Raw genomic sequence first — 22426 nt, forward strand, 5'->3', positions numbered from 1 at the left:
GTGAAGCAGAATATCAACAAGAGGATTCCTTTTGTCTTGGACGCGTTCGCGCACGCACACGCGTCACTATGCCATCGGCCTGAGACGGTTAGAGCGATCCAGCTACCACTTAGATAATGTTCGGATCCATCCTACTCCGCTAGTGAGTTATATGGCGATGGAATTTTCCCCGACAGTACCGAGAAGCTTCTAGCTTCAAGCAACCCTAACAAAGTTGATCCTGAATCGTCAACTTGCTAATATGACTGATATAGCAGTACGTTACTAATCAATGGAACAGACACCTCATAACTGACATGCTCACGCATGACATCATACTTTCGCATCGAATGTTTATGTTTATATGCGGGTGAAGTACCTCGTTTACTAATCCGGCAGTTTGAACTATCACATTTCAAAGATTTCCATCTTTTCCAAGCCTGTTTGATGACTGTTTGTTTGTTTTGGCTCAGATATGATCATTTCTTTTATATCTGCAATGAACACACGCTGTGCATCGGTCGACTTACGAATCACTTCGAACGTCTCCAAATTTTGTTTACAAAATCACCATATCTTTCTGTTTGCTCTATTTAATTCGCGCCACCAAATGTTAATTTGTTTAGTTTCCAGTGTCTGACACAGTTAGTTGCCTCCAATGACGATGTCAGTCGTAAATCCCAAACCCACAGTCGGATGCACAGTCCGAAATATATAATTGTGAAGCTGCTGACTAAATGCCAAACGAGGAACCTATCATAGAAATACAATTTGCTCAGAATATGGATTGTGGGAAGGTGATCTCATTTCAAACCGTCCGTCGCTCGTTGGGCCAATGATGTGCGTCTGTGTTTCCTAGTCTATAGTATGTAGTGAGTTCTGGTTGTGCACGCCTGCATTATGGACGGTCCTAAAGGATTGGATAGCCACTTGACGCTGCGCGCCGCCTGTGAACTTTGTTGTCAATGTTTAGCGTCAACAAACGATCTGGCCAGCAGACATCTAATCAGTCGTCATCATCACCATCATTACCTACTTCTGGTCGATAGCTATAGTTGGCATGAGTTTTTGTTGAGACGGTCGTGGTCTTGGAAATCCAATTCTGCGACAATGTTGCAATCCGACCATGTCGTTTGGGTGGCTGGTGAGTGGTGGCATATCGCATCGTTGCGAAAACAAATCAAACAAACAATCGGAACTATTCACTGGAACTGGAATGCGTTTGCTTAGTATCAAATTTGATAGAGAAATGTTTGCGTCGCAATTCTGGAGTGCGTGTTTCCGCTTTTGAGGCTTACACAATGTGTAGACTGAAAATTGTTTAAATCGTATGGAAGGTTGTATCAATGGATTAAACTATTCTAAATCAAGTCAATTTATTTTTGTCTAAATAATCAATTCACTGTACTGTCTTAAGGTCACTCATGACGGAATCCAAGATTAAAAGTGCTCGCGTTTTCAGGGGCACACCACTCGATGCGGAAGCAACGCACAACTGTCATTTTTATTATTTCACGCATGCTGCGACGCAGCAAAGCTAAATCAACAAAAATGACAGTTGTGCGCCGCCTCTGAATCGAGTGGTGTGCCCCCGAAAACGCGAGCACTTTTAATCTTGGATTCCGTCAGGAGTGTCCTTAATCCGTCTTCATCGTTTATTACTATGCTGCATTCCAATCAAATGACTTTTCTACGGATTATAGTTAATTTGAAAAGAGGTTTTGAACTAGGATTTAGCAATTCTCGCCATGTAACTTTTGAAGCAATATCGCGAGCTCTTTCATATTGTCTTTGCCTGACGTTATCAGGAAAATTGCAATCAATAATAACGGAGTTGAGTTTAACTTCAGTTTTCATAATTGCAAGGCGTCTGGTTTCGATAAATTAATTTGTTGAAAACATGATTTGTCATGCAGTGTCAAAATCACATTTGCTATTCAGAAGAATATCACTACTATCAGCCTCTGAATTGATATCAATGTAAGTTTTATTCAAATGCTTATCAACTCTCTGAGACTTAAAAGTCGAGCTGTTTCGATAATGAATATTTTTTTGAGAGATTTCATGTTACAGGAAGGTGATCAAAATCAAGTTCAGCATGAGTTTCAAATGCAACAAACTTTTCATTTTGTCATTTCGTAATAAATGGTTAGGTTATTTAATGAAGTGTTGAATTGATTCTTTTTAAGTATAAATGAGCTATGAATCATTCACTCACATAACAGATTGGAATCATTTCGTCGGTTCCAGATCTGAACGACAATCTCTTGTACCTATGGAATAGGATGGACTGCTAAGGTTGCTTACGCTGGTGTTTAGAATAATTATCAATTCTAATATATTGTTAACGTTTGCGCCTTGGTCTATTTTTAATATAATGGCAATATTACTTGAATAAGAAAATACACATATTTATTTTTGTCATCGGATGCGTAGCACATCTGTGCGCGATGAATGGCTGCCTACACAGACTCGATTCATTCAAGTCAGAAAATTTAGCTCTGTTACCGATAACTACAGTCAGCAGATTACAACGATGGTTATAGACGACACGAGCTGCTCGTGACGAATGTAAACAAAAAAATGGCACACATTTTTTCTTTCGACATGCACGTTTATATTTTTACAACCGAAAGCGGAACAAAATTTTCTTTATATTTGTAGCTGAAAAAAAAAACGGAATTGATCCAATATCAATGCACTTAGATTATGTTTTTAGTTGAATTTCTTATACCGCGAAGCAGTAGATGCCAATAATGCTCCGTACGATCATACAATATTATATACCCGTAGACACTTTTACGTGGTGTGCTGCTGGGTAAGTTCTACTATGGTCACATTGCCAGTTACAGGCAAATCCTGACCCAGTCAACTCAAAATCGTATATGTTCCTCCGGGAGTTCCTCCGGAAGTTCCTCCGGGAATTCTTCCGAAAGTTCCACCAGGAATTCCTACGGAAGTTCCTCCAGGAATTCCTACGGAAGTTCCTCCAGGAATTCCTCCGGAAGTTCCTCTATGAATTCCTCCGGAAGTTCCTCCAGGAATTCCTCCGGAAGTTCCTCCAGGAATTCCTCCGAAAGTTCCTCCGGGAAGTCCTCCGGAAGTTCCTCCTGAAGTTCCTTCGGAAGTTCCTTCGGAAGTTCCTTCGGAAGTTCCTTCGGAAGTTCCTTCGGAAGTTCCTTCGGAAGTTCCTTCGGAAGTTCCTTCGGAAGTTCCTCCGGAAGTTCCTTCGGAAGTTCCTCCGGAAGTTGCTTCGGAAGTTCCTCCGAGAATTCCTCCGAAAGTTCCTCCAGGAATTCCTACGAAAGTTCCTCCGGAAATTCCTCCGGGAATTCCTCCGGAAGTTCCTCCGGAAATTCCTTCGGAAATTCCTCTGGAAGTTCCTCCGGAAGTTCCTCCGGGAATTCCTCCGGAAGTTCCTCCGGGAATTCCTCCGGAAGTTCCTCCGGGAATTCCTCCGGAAGTTCCTCCGGGAATTCCTCCGGAAGTTCCTCCGGGAATTCCTCCGGAAGTTCCTCCGGGAATTTCTCCGGAAGTTCCTCCGGAAGTTCCTCCGGGAATTCCTCCGGAAGTTCCTCCGGGAATTCCTCCGGAAGTTCCTCCGGGAATTCCTCCGGAAGTTCCTCCGGGAATTCCTCCGGAAGTTCCTCCGGGAATTCCTCCGGAAGTTCCTCTGGAATTCCTCCGGAAGTTCCTGGAATTCCTCCGAAGTTCCTCCGGGAATTCCTCCGGAAGTTCCTCCGAATTCCTCCGGAAGTTCCTCCGGAATTCCTCCGGAAGTTCCTCCGGAATTCCTCCGGAAGTTCCTCCGGAATTCCTCCGAAGTTCCTCCGGAATTCCTCCGGAAGTTCCTCCGAATTCCTCCGGAAGTTCCTCCGAATTCCTCCGAAGTTCCTCCGGGAATTCCTCCGGAAGTCCCTCCGGAAGTTCCTCCGGGAATTCCTCCGGAAGTTCCTCCGGAAGTTCCTCCGGGAATTCATCCGGAAGTTCCTCCGGGAATTCCTCCGGAAGTTCATCCGGGAATTCCTCCGGAAGTTCCTCCGGAAGTTCCTCCGGGAATTCCTCCGGAAGTTCCTCCGGGAATTCCTCCGGAAGTTCCTCCGGGAATTCCTCCGGAAGTTCCTCCGGGCATTCCTCCGGAAGTTCCTCCGGGAATTCCTCCGGAAGTTTCTCTGGGAATTCCTCCGGGAATTCCTCCGGAAGTTCCTCCAGGAATTCCTCCGGAAGTTCCTCCGGGAATTCCTCCGGAAGTTCCTCCGGGAATTCCTCCGGAAGTTCCTCCGGGAATTCCTCCGGAAGTTCCTCCGGGAATTCCTCCGGAAGTTCCTCCGGGAATTCCTCCGGAAGTTCCTCCGGGAATTCCTCCGGAAGTTCCTCCGGGAATTCCTCCGGAAGTTCCTCCGGGAATTCCTCCGGAAGTTCCTCCGGGAATTCCTCCGGAAGTTCCTCCGGAATTCCTCCGGAAGTTCCTCCGGGAATTCCTCCGGAAGTTCCTCCGGGAATTCCTCCGGAAGTTCCTCCGGGAATTCCTCCGGAAGTTCCTCCGGGAATTCCTCCGGAAGTCCTCCGGGAATTCCTCCGGAAGTTCCTCCAGGAATTCCTCCGGAAGTTCCTCCAGGAATTTCTCCGGAAGTTCCTCTGGGAATTCCTCCGGAAGTTCCTCCGGGAATTCCTCCGGAAGTTCCTCCGGGAATTCCCCCGGAAGTTCCTCCGGGAATTCCTCCGGAAGTTCCGCCGGGAATTCTTCCTGAAGTTCCTCCGGAATTCCTCCGAAGTTCCTCCGGGAATTCCTCCGAAGTTCCTCCGGAATTCCTCCGGAAGTTCCTCCGGGAATTCCTCCGAAGTTCCTCCGAATTCCTCCGAAGTTCCTCCGGAATTCCTCCGGAAGTTCCTCCGGGAATTCCTCCGGAAGTTCCTCCGGGAATTCCTCCGGAAGTTCCTCCGGGAATTCCTCCGGAAGTTCCTCCGGGAATTCCTCCGGAAGTTCCTCCGGGAATTCCTCCGGAAGTTCCTCCGGGAATTCCTCCGGAAGTTCCTCCGGAAATTCCTCCGGAAGTTCCTCCAAGAATTCCTCCGGAAGTTCTTCCGGGAATTCCTCCGGAAGTTCCTCCGGGAATTCCTCCGGAAGTTCCTCCGGGAATTCCTCCGGAAGTTCCTCCGGGAATTCCTCCGGAAGTTCCTCCGGGAATTCCTCCGGAAGTTCCTCCGGGAATTCCTCCTGAAGTTCCTCCGGAAATTCCTCCGAAGTTGCTCCGGGAATTCCTCCGGAAGTTCCTCCGGGAATTCCTCCGGAAGTTCCTCCAGGAATTCCTTCGAAGTATGTTACCGAACGGTAACTAGTTTGTTAATTTGTGTGGGGTTGTAGGGTTTAATTTTGTACAGCTAGGAACCAACGGGCAATTCAAAATTCGCTCGTTTGGCTGCGGTGACGACGGTTACCAACGAAAAATGATAACGGGTGACGAGGAAGAATAAATGCGAAATGGGTGGCTATGTGGGCGGATGCAGCGAGAGTGAGCACCGAGTGGGGCTGGGAGATTTCGCTCGGTGGAAAGAAGCGACAAGAGTTGATTAAGTGTGTGATCGAACGATGGTGCGGTCGTGTTTCGGTGAAAAGTAACGTCGATTCCTCGTGCATATATCTGGGAAATCTGGTTGAATTGCAACCGTAATCCGTTCGAGTGTACGGTCACCTGTACCGCGAAGTGGAAATTCGTTACATGGCAAGGACACTTTTGAAGTCGCCGTTTATCGACTCCCGCCAACACATTCCGTCCAAGCCTTAGTACACCATCGCCTCTCGAGATCCACCACCAACCAAGCCACTCCACACCGTCGCCGTTCAGTGATAAACCACCAGCCGGCTGCTAACGAGCCGCCATCCAAGCCCTTCCTCGCCTTCGCTGGCCTTAGGCCAACTATCGGCTGCCCTACAGCCGATGTCAAGCCCGTGGCGGAACGTCACACCACCGCCGCGTTGCACTACGGTAACCTCACCTAAGTCGGTCGCACGTGGGATTCTTCATCGACCCCGTCGTTAGGCCCCACGCCACTGTCTGCTTCCCGGAAGCTATTCTACGCCGCCTGCGACCTTCGACTGGCCCACTGTGCATCAGTGCAAAGCTCGTCATCCTCGATTGAAGCTATTCTTTGCTATCGCAGCTCCTCGACAGGCCACCAGTCGAGCGTCATCCCGCCACCATTCAACCATTCAACCAAACCAACTTCTCGGCGCACCACCGTCGCCGCTTCTACGTCCCCGTCGTCGGCGGCTTTCGACAGGCCACCGCCCGACCTCCGCTCAGCTGTGCGTTCGTTGGCCGCCCGCCATTGGCACCTTCCCGCTGGTATCGCGCCAGCGAAGTGTACGAACGTTCACCGTCACCCGTAGTCACCGAATAAAAAGTGTAAAAGGTAAATCAATATTTTTATTAGGACCACCCCACCGAAAACTCTCCCTTCCAAACAACGCCCTGGGACCCGGGAGAAAAGAGGCCTTGAGTGCCCACCCCGGAAGCTGCCGTTGGCTCTAGACCAGCAGCTTGGGGCTTAGGCACATCCCCTTCTGGGACGTAGCAGGACTCCCGGGGTCAAATATAGTTTCAAGTTCCTCCAGGAATTCCTCCGGAAGTTCCTCCAGGAATTCCTCCGGAAGTTCCTCCAGGAATTCCTCCGGAAGTTCCTCCAGGAATTCCTCCAAAAGTTCCTCCAGGAATTCCTCCGGAAGTTCCTCCAAGAATTCCTCCGGAAGTTTCCCGGGAATTCCTCCGGAAGTTCCCCCGGGAATTCCTCCGGAATTCGTTTTCAATCCCAGGTCCGTTCCATTTTTACTACTTTGTATCTTTCCATTTATTTCTCATGTTCTAGCAATCGCTAGAACTGGAAATGGGCTCTTAAACCGTTTCCATCTTCTATCCTATACCTACAACTCGACTTAACTGTTAAAATTCGAAACGAGCGAAAAAGCTTGTTTCGGCATCCAATTAGAATATACCATCCTTTCATTACTATCACATTGGCAACCCGATAACCAAGACGAACCTTTCATAGAACCTAACCCTCAGTTTCCAATAAAATTCCGTATGAACTCGTGGTGCAGAGGTATTCATGGCTTGCAGTGGGCGAATGATTGCATCATCAATTCTTTTACATCCCCGATAGACCGTGAGGACGTGGCCAGCGCCGTTATCCACTATTTAAAAAGAGCTATCGGATTTTGAGGTTGGAGAGCAAATCCCATGCATAATTCCTTTGGTTCCAAAAAAATATAAAAGGGTTACTTCCCTTTTATATTTTTTTGGTTTCTTCTTCGAAAATAGCGAGAGGAGCACACTAATGTGGTTTTTCCGGACAAATTCAAACTTAAATCAAATGACCCAATAAAACGAGTTTAAATTTTCGACAGAAAGCTATATTCCATGCTGCAATATTTTCATTCTGTCTATGCTTCTTATTTCAAAATTGAATAAATCATCATTTCCATTGCTTTGAAATCGCGTTAAGGTTGCATTTTGAAAATTAATTATAAACGTTATTTATAATGTAATGGTAGTTGGGATATCGTAGTGCAAATTTAGAATATTCGGCGTGTCATGGAATTATGATATTGGTTGTGCTATTAGCGATCTTATACTTACGCATCGACTACCATCTACTAAAAACTTATACCGTTCTTGTGATAAAGTTCGCCTGATATGTTATCGTCATACATATGTTTCCGAAGATAAATTGACCTAGGCCTACATCATAGCCGGCCTAGTGTGAAGAATGTGACACAAACAAATGAGACAACCAATTGAGCAGATCAAATCAGTAAAACTGCTTATTAAACTCTCGATCGAATTCGCAGCAGAGGAAATTCCATTCGGGCATGTCGCGCCGTTGTGTCGTGCGAAGCCAATCGATGCCCAATCACCGCCAATCACCATCTATGAAGTCGTTGACCAATTTCGCCAGTCACCAGTTGCCTAGGTGCCGATGATCTGCGAAAGCTATTTGTCTTTTGTGATTTTGGGCGACCATTTCGATACGGATCTTGATGGTACCGGACTGTGTAATAAGTTCAACGATCTGGCCTCTGCTGACGATTTATGATCATTTCGATATTATTACCATTCCACACAGTTCGTCTTTTTTTTACGATCAATTGTTTAGAAATTGAAAATGGGACTATGCCATTTTTGCATTGTTCTTAGCAATGATACAGATATACTAAAAAAATAATAATACGATCGGTAGCAATGGCGCCTCTGTCGCGAATTAAGCTACACATTTTAAGATATGATCAACTAAAATTTGTATAATTTCTTTGTTCCATTGTTATAAAAAGTGAGAGAGGAATTATTTTCTTTATGTAGATGTTGTCATTAGCTCATACGGCATGTGTAAATTTGATTAAACAAATTGGACCCAACACATTGGTGAAAATGGGTATTAAAACAAAAATTATACAAAGCGAAATCTCAATTCTTAGCGATCCAATCGAGCTCATTGTTTGCATTTATCTTGATTGTACGCTTTTTTTTGTTAGAAAATATATTTCGTATGGAGCCTCATGATTTCTCATTTGTCAGAGTTTTTTAGAGAGGTTAGAAAAAAAAAGTTCCTGTAGATACATACGTCGATTCGCCTATGTATTGATTTTAGTAATTTCAATATCTGGATTGAATTAAAGGTTTCCCCAAACACACGCGATTCTATCGCCGTTGATATGGAAGCATAAATAGAACATTGCCTGCAGCGACCCAACGACAGAATCGCGGCGATGAAATCGTTTAGGTCTGGGGGAGCCTTAAATCTACATGCGTTTTGCTAGTTGGAAAGTTGATAGGAGCAAAAGTTGGATCAGTTGAATTTATGTTCATGGAATTTTAGTCTAATGCAAACCCAATTGAGGTGTCCGCCTCACTGGTTGTGGCGATGGTGGAGGCCGACTTCGTGCAACGAGGCCGAAACTAGTGGTGCGGAGGGAGTGGCGGTTGAAAACCTCCGATTTTGGGAATGTGTTCGGAATGACCGTTCCCTCAAGACACTAGCTCCATTTCCCTTGAGATCCGGATCTGCGTACTTTTGGGGTTCTACTATTGAAATCTGTGCGAGGGGTATCACAAGTTTTGCATTCTTTTGTAACTCGATATATTCCGTGATGAACTTATATATACATAAAGAATCTCGAAAATAAAGTTAAAAAAACTCGATGTATCACTACTGATGCTCATGAACGTTTGGGTTGAAATCAACAGTTTTATTTTTCTTCAATTACCTTTGTTGCTAATGGTAATGAAATTTTATATAATTTATATCTGTATCATAATTGGATCGTTTTTATTTATTTTGCAAATCTGATTTGAGTGATCTTCTTTATTTATTATTTTATTTATTTATATATCTGTTTTATTTCAGCGATTCCATGAAAAAAGAATAGAGTCGAAAAAGAAATTCTCCAATTTTGCCGACCCGACCCATTTTTTTTTGTTTCGCTTTTAGGGTGGCCATTTTCAGAATAGGGTGGTGCAATAAAAACGATGTTTCTCATATAAAAAAAAATCAAACTTTCATAACTTCTGAACCAATGAACCGATTTTCAATCTTTTGGCACGAATGAAAAGATTTTCAATTAGAAAAAAATATCGTTTAAAGAAAATATTACGCTTTTTAAGATGTTTGAGTAATCAAAATATCCGATTTTTTTATTCTCAACCTTTTGGACGCCAACGACTGTGCTTTTTTATTTTTTTAAATGAATTTAAATTTTTTACACATACAGTCAAACATTTGGAAAGGTCCACCATGCCGTTTTTGAGCTACATTTTTTTGAAAATCTCAGTTTTTTGCTTATATACGCATGGAATGGCCTGCGTCTCCATCACTTGGGGTGGTGGAACTATAAGCAGAGACATTTACACGAAACCCTTTCTAGCAAAAAGAATAATGAAATTTGCAATACTTGTCAAGCTTTCCACGGGATGGTTTGTTTGAAGAAGAGCGCGTCAACTGGTTAACAACTGTTGGAGATAGAAATAAAAGGCGTGAACGACTAATACTTCCCTTCCTTGAATCCGATTGGCTACCACTTCATTGTCCAGTTGTAAGTAAGCTTTACTTTGGGTTTGTAATAATGATAAGAACGTTGTGGCTTAAAATTTGTTTTACGGCAGAAAGTGCTTAACCCGTATCGGCCTGAGTGAAGGAAAAAAATTCAAATCACTGCCATTTCGTCATTTTTTGTCGTATTGGCCTGGTTTTATCACTGTTCTGCTCATACGGATCCCAGAATTCAGAATACATGTTGGGACTTGTGACGTGGTCCTCCTATCCGGAGTTATTCCGGTGGGTCACTGGGTCAGATGCAGTCAATTTGACCACAACTTCCTTTTTTGACTCTATAAGTCCAACAAAATGATGCTTTTTTAGTCTCAATTCATATCATTTCGGTAGATTTGTATGTAAGGATTATGTCAGAACCTAAAATCATAATTACACCTGTTCCAGAAATGGCCAACAACGGGGTTTCTTCGAACTGACCCTTCTGGAAACGGCCCAAAATGTACAGCTCAATATTTTCGCTCCATATTAGCAATATGGGTATCAAACTTCAGCATATAGCAAGACGAGTGGTATTATGACACCAAAATGAGGACGCCTCCCGGGGCTCGAAATTTGGCCAATTTCAAAATATCATAAACTATAGCAAAATGGGATCAAACCCCAGCATTTTGGAAGACAAGTGGAACCCTGGAGCCAGTTCCGCGACCCTTGGGGATGCCACCGAAAGCACCAAAATTAGTCATTTGGAAAATATCACGAACTATGGAAATATGGGTATCAAACATCAGCATTTTGCAAGACGTATGAATATATGACATCCAGATATAATATTGGCCACCTTGGGGTCAGTTACGAAGCAATTGGGAAAGCCTCTGGAAGCACCGAAAACAGTCATTTAAAAAAATAGAAACTAGGGAATTATGGGAATCACTCATCAACATTTCGCAAGACAAGAAGAATCATGACATCTAGTAAGGATAACGGAGATATTCTCCACTCTTAGCACATATCTGAAGTCTTTGGCAGACTTTGACTGGCAGATGCTGGAAAAGGCCGATTTTGGTCCCCCCATAGGTTTCTCTAAGGGCCCCGGAACAACCAATTTCCCTAGAATCATATCTAGATGTCACAATTCCACTTGTCTTGGCCGATTTTGGTATCCCCGGAAGCTTCCCCAAGGACCTTGGAACTGGCCCCAAAGTGGCCAATATCATATTTGGGTGTCATATTTTACTCGTCGTCCAAAATGCTGAAGTTTAATACCCATATTGCCATAATTTGTGATGTTAGGTGGGGTCCCGTAGCGTAGTTGGCTACACGTTCGCCTCATAAGCGAATGGTCATGGGTTCGATTCCCAGCCCCTCCACCAAACCCTTGTCAGTCGCCAGAAGCGCAGTCCGTACGGTGGCGTTTTGGGGAACGCGCCTCACAGACACGGCTGCCTAATGACGACTGACAAATCTGTTCTTCTCGGAGGCATTCCTCCAACGTACTTCGATTAATGGCAACCGAACAAAGCAACGATCACTGGATTCACCACATGGACAAGTGAAAACACAATGGACTCACGATGATATGGACTGGCAACGACAACAATAACGAATTATGGGTGAGTAACGGTGATTAAACCAATCAATTAATAACGAATTATGGACATCTAAAAATAGATTCTGTGTGGACTCTGTACAGCAGAGTACCACAATAGATTACGGCACAGTAGCGGTTAAAAACACAGAGTGCCTTCCAAACAAATATACGGATAAAAAAAAAAAAAATTGTGATGTTTCGAAATTGGCCGATTTTGGTATCCCCGGAGGCTTCCCCAAGGGCCTCGGAACTGACCCCAGGGTGCTTAATATTATGTCTGGATGTCATAAATCCACTCGTCTTGCAAAATACTGAAGTTTGATACCCATATTGTGCGTTAAATTATAGGTAAGAACTTTTTTGTAGAGTACTAAACTCGTCTTAGACGGCTGAATACATTCCACTAAAAAGAGTTTAAAATATTTTTCCAAATTTTGACTTTTATTTCGTGGCAAACTGTGTAAATCTGAACTTGTAAAAGTGTAACTTGAAGATTAAGATGACACGGGAAGCACGAACAATCATCAAATCGTCATCATTTTAATCATTGAATGCTTAACTCGCAATCTACATGCTGATACATCTACAGTTACATCAAACAACTAAAAATCGAAATACGCCGCTCCAGAATTACGAGGTGACATTGCTAGAAAGCGACAAAAGATAAAAAAAATAACACGGTGTGTAGTGCCACCCGAGTTACCTTAAATAGCTGCGGTGTCAACCCAATTTTGTCTTCTTTGTCTTTCACCTTCGTCTAAAATTTTAGCATGTGAAATGTTGGAGTTTGAACAAAATGATCTACTGAATCAACCAAGGCTTCCATGATGTCCCCAGCCACGGTAACAACCCAATTATGTTCTCCGAGTATTTGTTTTAAGATTTCCAAATTATCCTGGAGTTTGTATCAAATGGTCTGCCGAATCAACCAAGGCTTTCATGATGTCTCCTGTCGCGGAAACAACCTAATTATGTCCTCCTAGTATTTGTCGTTCACTCACGTCTCAAATGTAGGCATTTGAGTTGTTCTAAGATCTCCAAATTATCCTGGAGTTTGAATCAAATGGTCTATCGAATCAACCAAGGCTTCTATGATGTTCCTAGCCGCGGTAACAACCCGATCAGTAGAAGTCAGACAAAAATGGTTGTAACAATTTGATTGTGACTTAATCCGGTCACATATGAATTGTGCCATGCCCTTTTTGATCCATAGAACCAAAATGAATACATCAAATATTGTTCCATTGCAGAACATCCATGAATATAATTCGTCCCTGAAATATAAGCTTAACGGTCAACACGTGTAACCAAAAGCTGTTCTTTTCTCAAAAATGGTTCATGCTCTTGGTTGATTCTATCGACCATTTGATTCAAACTCCAGAACATTTTCGAGATCTTTCAACATCTTACATGCTAAAATTTAGACTCAAGTGAAAAACCAATACTCAGAAGGCAAAATTGGGTTGACCCCGTAGCTGAGGACATCGTGAAAGCCTTGTTTCATTCGGTAGACCATTTGATTCAAACTCCAGGACAATTTGGAGATCTTAAAACATCTCATATGCCTGGATTTGAGACGTAAGTGGAAGACAAATAATCGGAGGACATAATTGGGTTGATACCGCTGCTGGGGGCACGATGGAAGCCTTCTGCTACAGTGACTTACGAAAGAGGACAGAAAACTATTTGTTTTCCGCCTACTTTATGAATTACGTTAGCTAATCAAAATTACTTTGGTATTTAGATAGAATTTTCCTTGAGAACTGCATACTAAGCTTTAAAAAAAAGAAGCAACGATATTGGTGCAGTATTTCTTTGTTTGGAAAACGAGACAGTTCCCATAAAATAGCACACTTTGCCCAAGTCTGAAACTTTTATTAATAGAATTTTTAAACATCATCAATAAGAGTAAATAAGGGCTTAAAAGGAATGCATCACACTTGAATTTTTCATGCTTAAACGCATCATTTCACTCATTTGCTAAAAAATCATTTTGGTTTAAAAACGCATTTGAAATCAATTTGGGGGCAATTTATTGCTTATAAATAAAAGAGTGTCTAATATTTTATGCGACAAACGTCAATTCACTGTTTTTAACGAAGGAGAACAAAAGAAAATCAACGATGATTCAAATTGATGATTTAACTCATCCATGAGTTTTTAGGTGCTGGGTTGGGTGCGTTTCAACTCACGCTTGATTTGAATCATCCATGAGTTTTGAGATTTTGAGATTTTTACCAACACTGAGTGTCAATACCTATAATCAAACTCCATAGATGAGCGATTCCAAGCAACAGCATCAAAATTTAAGAAAATTTTTAATTCATGATTTTCTATTGAGTTGAAACTTTGCACAGTTTTTCAATTTCATCTAAATCGTCATTTTTCGATATCAAAACTTCATATTGAGTCACGACTAACTTTTCAAAAGGGTGTATGTGAAAATGGTTCAAAAATATTTAAAAAGCTGCACAGCAAAAACGGAATGTTCGATTGTTATGATTTTTTCAGCAAAGTTAGACAACTAAATGGTGATTCTTAAGAAAATGTGCACAGTAAAAAAAAATTTTTTTGCCTTTAAAAATATCATTTTTGTCACAAAAACTCAAATATCTCAAAACCCTATCTTTTTTCGAACGTATTTTATAGGAAAACGGTCCATTATATTAGCTATCTACCAAAAAATTTGGTGATGGTAAACAAATGAACACAAAAGTTATGATATTTCAAACATTTCACAATTTTCAGATTTAATTTTAAAAAAATTCCGGGTATTTTTTTTTCGAGAATCGCAGTTTGATGCTGATTTTATTGTTAAGGGCCTCGCGTGAGTTAAACAAGTTGTTTGTATGATATTCCATATTTATGTATTCATCGATATTATGTATATTATATGTATAAATATTATATGTATAAATAAATAAAAATGAATTAATATTATCCTAAGTATTAAATTAAATGTGGCAGTTACACAATGATAAGAAAATTATTTTGAGCTTTTTAGTGGAATGTTCTCACCTGTCATAAGACGAGTTTAAACAATCCCATTGAATTCCACCACTTAATTGTATCCTGACAGATACGTATTTCGACCTCAACAGTAAGGCCGTCTTCAGTGTCTTGTACTTGACTCGACTTGAAGAAAATGATCGCAGCTTACACTATTTATACTATGCGTAGGTATAATAATTTATCTAGGTACTTATCTTACTACGGTGCTTATTTCTACTCGCTTGATGCGCTTAATGCTTAGGTATAAACTTGAAGAGCCAGGAGCTACCATTTCCTTGATCTTTATTCAACAACCGCGTTTGTACCTGTCGGTAGATTTCCAAGCTCTCAGCAACATCAAGTTTCCACGGAGAAGAGACATTTCTTAAAATTTTAACGTTTGATGTCGTAATTGAATGATTTTCCTGATATACATGTTCAGCTACCTTAGACCTAAACTCATAATTTAATCCTTATCAGTTTCCCTCTTAGCCTTACTTACTTCTGCAATATGTTCTTTGAACCTTACATCTAACGATCTTTTTGTTTGACCTACATATACTTTATCACACTGTGAACAATTAATTTGATAAACCCCGGCCTTATTTAACATTTCTACTCTATCCTTTGTGGAGCCCAACAGTGTCTTCAGTTGATTGCTTCTGCTGGAGAATACTAAATCGATGCCGAATTTCCTCAGTCGATGGCGTAGCTGGTGGGTGATGCGTCGATCATTCACCCAGGAGTTCACCAAGAGGATATTGGAATCAGGAAAAATCGGAGAAGAGGACATCATGGTATCATTCGACGTAGCGGCATTGTTCCCAAGCGTTCCAGTGAAGGATGCTCTGAACCTTTTGGAGGATTGGCTACTAGGACAACGGACGGATACAACATGGCGAGGAAAGGTAAAGATGTATCTCAAGCTTGCAAGATTATGCATGAATGAGAACTACTTTACATTCCGTGGAAGCTTCTACAAACAAACGAAGGGTGCACCTATGGGAAATCCGCTATCACCGTTTTTGTGCGAATTATTCATGGCGAATTTGGAGGACAACCTAGAGGAACAAGGAGTACTACCCGAGAAGTGGTGGAGATACGTGGACGATATTTTCAGCATCATCAACCGGAAAGATCTACCCAGGATTTTGGAAGCGATAAACAACGTGCATAAAGACATCAAATTCACCCACGAGGAGGAAAAGGAAGGTAAATTACCTTTCTTGGATCTACTGGTTATCAAGGGAACAAATGCAACATTGGACTTCGAAATCTACAGGAAGCCCACCAACACCATGAGAGTCATCCCATACACATCAAATCATTCGTATCAGCACAAAATGGCAGCTTTTCATCACATGATCCACAGGATGCAGACGATTCCCCTGAGCGAAGAAGGAAAAACGAAGGAGTTACAACACATCTTGGAAACAGCGAGGATCAATGGATACAAGGAAAGAACAATACAAGCAATCATCAACAAGAAGCAGAGGAACCTACGGAAAAACGAACTGACAACACTAACACCGATCGATGAACCGCTGAAGAGGGTATCGGTCCCCTATGATCGACACATCACCCACCAGCTACGCCATCGACTGAGGAAATTCGGCATCGATTTAGTATTCTCCAGCAGAAGCAATCAACTGAAGACACTGTTGGGCTCCACAAAGGATAGAGTAGAAATGTTAAATAAGGCCGGGGTTTATCAAATTAATTGTTCACAGTGTGATAAAGTATATGTAGGTCAAACAAAAGATCGTTAGATGTAAGGTTCAAAGAACATATTGCAGAAGTAAGTAAGGCTAAGAGGGAAACTGATAAGGGATTAAATTATGAGGTTAGGGCTAAGGTAGCTGAACATGTATATCAGGAAAATCATTCAATTACGACATCAAACGTTAAAATTTTAAGAAATGTCTCTTCTCCGTGGAAACTTGATGTTGCTGAGAGCTTGGAAATCTACCGACAGGTACAAACGCGGTTGTTGAATAAAGATCAAGGAAATGGTAGCTCCTGGCTCTTCAAGTTTATACCTAAGCATTAAGCGCATCAAGCGAGTAGAAATAAGCACCGTAGTAAGATAAGTACCTAGATAAATTATTATACCTACGCATAGTATAAATAGTGTAAGCTGCGATCATTTTCTTCAAGTCGAGTCAAGTACAAGACACTGAAGACGGCCTTACTGTTGAGGTCGAAATACGTATCTGTCAGGATACAATTAAGTGGTGGAATTCAATGGGATTGTTTAAGTTACACAATGTTGTTATAGAAACTCTAAGAGTTTTGGGTTTGAATTTTGGTATGGATTATGATATCATGAAAACAGTTTATTAATACTTATTTTTTATTTATTTTTATTCAAATTTTTTAAAATATCGAACACTTTTGAATTATTATCAGCACAGTTTGAGTATAGTTTTGCTTTAATTTTATTTTCCGACAATGGAATGAAACAGTGAAATTTTTGGGTTCCTTGGATCGTTTTCGCGTTATTAAATTGCTCGCTGAGCTCTGAAGCCTTTATTTCGTACTCTTCAGTAGTAGTAAAACAAAATGATAATTTGGTTAAATCTTTTTCTTTTCTACGATTTGCCCAATCAAAAAGTTCTTTCGCAGTTTTAATTGGATGCTCACGTTCTTTGGCTAAACTTGCTCTTGTGGCCATGCGCTTTATTGTTCCTCCAATAGCATCACAAGGACCTTTGCCATGTGATGTAGCAAAAAATGCCATTCTGCATCAATTCCGTACATTGATTTAAATTGACATAGGCTCGAAAAATTCTTACGATTTTTGTACTGCGACGCTGCTCCATCAGACATGAAATATATCTTTTGACTTCTTTATGCTTATCAACGCGTAAAAGTTAATCATTTTTCAATGAACAAGTTTACGGATACTGAATCGTGTCTTAAATCTTCGGAAATTATAATAAAACTTAAGTGTTCAATTTGCGTACTTCCATTAAAATAAATAACGAATGGATGAATTGTAGCTTGTTGTACGTTCCAGTGATGGGACTGCACTTCATCTTGCAATACAAAGCTGTAATTTTCAGAAAAATCACAAATGACTAAAAATTCACCATTTTGTAATGTATTTTTCGTATTTTTAAAAAGCTGGATTGTTCTGTTTTAATGAAATCGCGAGGGATTAAACTTTCTAATTTCAAGCAAAATATGACACAAACTCATCTACAGGTTTTACAATAGTTTCTATGTCACACCTATCCGTGGTCACCCATTGCTCAAATGATAACTGTTCATAATTTTTTTCTTCAAACTCAGCGAATAAAGTATTTTCCAATGATGAAGAATCTGGACAATCCGAACAAGATCGTAGATAGCAATTTGATGTTATATTTTCACACAAAAGACTACCAGTTAACATTTTAATATCCTTTGTTAAATTGATTCTTTTCAAACTATGTAAAATAAGATTAATATTCTCATGGGTTGTGCACACACACACATTATGTGTTCCTGAATTGGAAAGAAGCTTACATTGCCTTGGCCGAAGGCTTGCAAATGAGGAAAAACCTATTTTAATATTATCGTGAATTTCCTTGAAGCGTGTGTACGCTTCTTTCAAAGTCGTCATCATTAATCGTTTTGGATTGCTTGACGCTTTCCATCTTTTTACTGATACATAATCTTTTGACCAGGCATAGCTCGACTTACTTCATCATCTTCAAAATATTGAACTACTATTTCTTTTGTCTCATCTGTTAATGCAGTACTAGACCTAGTATTTTTGGTTGAAAGACAGTTATTCTTCAATTGTTTTGCCTCTTTTACTGTATTTCTATTGGTTTTGAACTCATCAATGGCATCCTGAATAGACCACGAACTTGGCAGCATCGACAAAATCAATAATTTTTCTTTCCTTGTCGTGGCTGCATTCGAGAACCTTTCCTTCATATTTATAATTACCTCATCGTAGTCTGTATTTTCCACATCATCAGGTCCTAATTTGAAGAGGTTTCTTCGTACAGCTTCGTTTATTTCACGGTATTTTTCTCCGGGTAATAAACGTAGTCCATCTTACTCCATTTAATCGGAGTCACTTTTATCCCAGCTATGCCCTCGTTAAAGCGTTCGATGTTGACCTTTTGGATACACTCATCTTCCGATTGATTTGTTGAAACAGATTTCGCTGATGGTACGGTGGCAAGGCTCTCAGCACTTAATACTTCTGGTAATTCCTCAGTTGTTGTCGATACATCTGGCAATTCCTCAGTTGCTGTCGTTTTCGAACTTCCTGCGCTCTGCTCAACCGATGATATACAGATTGCTCTTTTGTCAACGTTTAGACGGCAGGACGTGCAAATGCGTAAATTTGTATTCAATGTGGACATTGGAGCATAACCAGTCGCTTTCAGTTTATCTATGGTGCTTTCGGTGAGATTTCGTAACTCTTTTGAACACTTTTTCCATCAAACGGCCTACAACAGTTGAGAAAGCGGCTACTCATGTTGTTCGTAATATTTCAATAAACAAAATCACTTTTAAGTTTTTACTGACTCGTTTGGTGTCATTTGTTTGACTGAAGAAAAAATTACTATAAGATCTTTAACAACCTAAGTAGTAGTAATTTTTTGCTTTTTCGTGAGCATTGTCATGGTATGTACCTATCATGCATTTGTTGTTGTTGAAGATACCCGTTTCCTCCCGATCATAAAGTCTATTCTCTAAGAGGTATATTTTTGCAGGTAAACTATAGACGTACACGTGTATATAAATCTTTGATTTTGCAGCTTTTGTCTTAAAAATAACATTTCTGATATGTTTCTATCAACGTTATTATCAACAGGTTTCAACACTATTAAAAGAATTTTTCGCCAGTCACGTGCAATGAAAATTATGACACTATCAATACTTTTGATCACAACACTGGATCGTGTCTAAGTTTCTTATAGATGCTATGAATAATTAAATCAAAATATCATGAAAACAACTTGTTTAAATCACGTCCCTTAACAATAAAATCTGCATCAAACTGCAATTCTCGAAATAACTTACACAGAAAAAATTTTTTTACTAAATGTGAAAATTGTGAAATGTTTGAAATGTCATAACTTTTTGTTTATTAGTTTACCATCACCAAATTTTTATGGTAGATAGCTAATATAATGGACCGTTTTCCCTAAAAAATTACGTTCGAAAAAGATAGGGTTTTGAGATATTTGAGTTTTTGTGACAAAATGATATTTTTAAAGGCAAAAAAATTTTTTTACTGTGCACATTTTCTTAAGAATCACCATTTAGTTGTCTAACTTTGCTGAAAAATCATAACAATCGAACATTCCGTTTTTGCTGTGCAGCTTTTTAAATATTTTTGAACCATTTTCACATACACCCTTTTGAAAAGTTAGTCGTGACTCAATATGAAGATTTGATATCGAAAAATGACGATTTAGATGAAATTGAAAAACTGTGCAGAGTTTCAAATATTTTCGAAATGGTCGCTCAGGATCGACTGACATGCCCCCGTGGAATGCCTCAGATCCAAAAGTTAGAAGTTAAATGTAAATACGTTACGTTTATACAAGTTCTACGTCTACTCGCGGTTATGTTAAAAACATTACCCACTGCTTTTTTCACTGCATTAACTTTGACATTTCAACCCTGTTCCGCACTTCTTCCTTCCACATCCGCTGAGGCTACCTGCGCCGAAGCAGGTGTCCTCCCATTTCGCCAACGTGTACACTGTACAAGTGGCTATTTGCCTAAAAGCTGCCGCATACGCTTCGGAAGCGTTTCCCGATGAAAACAAATCCTATCTCTTCTGTACGCGTGCAAGAGAAAGATGAATAAATGTTAGCAAGCCATATGGAGTATCGAAAATTTAATGGCGTAGGTAGACCTCGTCGGTTCGTGAAATTTTCTTCCAAATTCTGGACTGATAAGTGTGGGTTAATTTGAGAGGCATTTACGCCAATCTGCAATTTTGTCCCCCCAATGCGCATTTTTAATAACTAATATCAACCAAACTTGTTTTCCAAACCTTGCGTTGAAATTTCACTTTGTGCCGCTATCGTCCGACGGCCACTCGATGATTTTGCGTTACCACGTCACCATAAGAAAGAATTTTCAACATCGCTTCTGATATCGCGGGACCTCAACCGATGTCATTTTTGTACCGTAATCCGGGGGAACATTGATCATCGGGGTAACGTTGATCAGTTTCACCATTTTCAAGTAATGAATAAAATATTATTTCCTGTTATCACAATTGCTTATTGTGAGTTAGGTATCTTAAAATTGACAAAATTTAACAAGCTGCCAAAAAAGCACTCAACACAAGTATAATAATGTGATAAGCTATCTTATTTTCTTGGTTAATCCATAGTTTTTGTTTCGAAATTATGTTATATATTGTTGAAAAACCAGATAATTCCACTAGCGGTGATAATGTCTTTCTCGAAACAATCAATGCACATCGCTTAAGCGTAAGAGATTCCAACTAAAGTTGCCTACCTTAACTCGTTTGCATACACTGAGATCGAAGCACCGTTTTATTTTATGTGCGTTAATCATATAAAGGATGCCCAACTGCCTTTAGCACGATTTTATGTGCAGCATTTGAATATCATTGGATGACAATGGTTTTTAAAAACCTTGCATATACAGTATAGTGAGAATTTATTTATAACATATTTGACCTGCCAATAATTTTTATGTGCAACCATTCATAGTTGATAACCATCAATGCTGGCACATAAAATTTAAAAGTGCACAATAAAAGAGAAAAGGCTTTGAGCAACAAAATGGTCGTGGTGGTTGATGGCAGATCGATGGGAAATTCATTTGACGCAAACAAAATATTATGTCAGGTAAGCGAAGTTAATTCTCCATTCAAAAAAATCTTCTATATGAACTGTTCTTCAACCATTAGGATGCAGTCAAACAAAATTTGGTACACAGATGTATGCATGGGATAAAAAGTGGTTAGCGAAGCAGATCCCGTAGCTGCCGTGACGCAGATCCCGCACTTTAGCATGATTCGAACAAGCTTCATCCGGATAGCGTAAGTATTGGACACTGCTTCATGTTCCGATTTTGATGTCAGCAGCTAGCAACAATTTATTGTTAACGTTGTCCCCATCCATTTGTATTTTTCTCATCGATATTTCGTATCAGGTTATGGAATCAATCAAACAACAATTAACAGAATGTAATGCTGTTCAAAATTGTGTAGGGATGTTTTTGATTTAGTGATGAGAAAAACATTTTTCTTAAGATGGTCTAGTAGCCGCTGCTGGCATCATTTGCCGAAAACTGTTCGGTGACACGTATGTAATATCTTGTCTCAGCCTCGAATATTTTTTTCCCTAAAGATACCTGACCAATGTTAATATCTTCTTCTTCTTATAGGCATTACATCCCCCACTGGATATTTCCGCCTTGTCGCTTAGTGTTGAATTCCAGCACTTCCACAATGATGTACTGCAAGGATTCTAACCCAAGGAATCATTTTTGCATTCGTATACATATAATGAAGCTAACATGATGATACTTTTTTGCTCAGGGAAATCTAGAAAACTTCCTAGACCGGACCGGGAATCGAACCCAGCCGCCTTCCCGATGGTTATGGCCTTTTTGCAATAAATGACATTTATTCTCATATATTTTGTGTTTATTATACTTGCAACTATTTCAGATTAAGAATATTTATCTATTTGGTTTTGAAAGAAAGTTTTATGAATACCTCGGAAAATACTATTTATCGCTGCACATAAAATATATTGGAGAGATGGTTTAAATATCATTAATCATGCATCTATTTCATGAGTGCGTTGCACATAAAACTGA

At 40.4% G+C, this 22426-nt stretch overlaps 1 long non-coding RNA gene across 1 annotated transcript; it reads left to right on the forward strand.

Moving 5' to 3' along the window:
* Positions 1-21112: 21112 nt before the first annotated feature.
* LOC134215665 (uncharacterized) lies at positions 21113-22218 on the forward strand. The gene is made up of 3 exons (XR_009980262.1): positions 21113-21447; positions 21510-21641; positions 21989-22218. It is a non-coding gene; the product is annotated as an uncharacterized LOC134215665 (long non-coding RNA).
* Positions 22219-22426: the final 208 nt, after the last annotated feature.

Source organism: Armigeres subalbatus, chromosome 2, assembly GCF_024139115.2.
Source record: "Armigeres subalbatus isolate Guangzhou_Male chromosome 2, GZ_Asu_2, whole genome shotgun sequence".
Lineage (NCBI taxonomy): Eukaryota > Metazoa > Arthropoda > Insecta > Diptera > Culicidae > Armigeres > Armigeres subalbatus.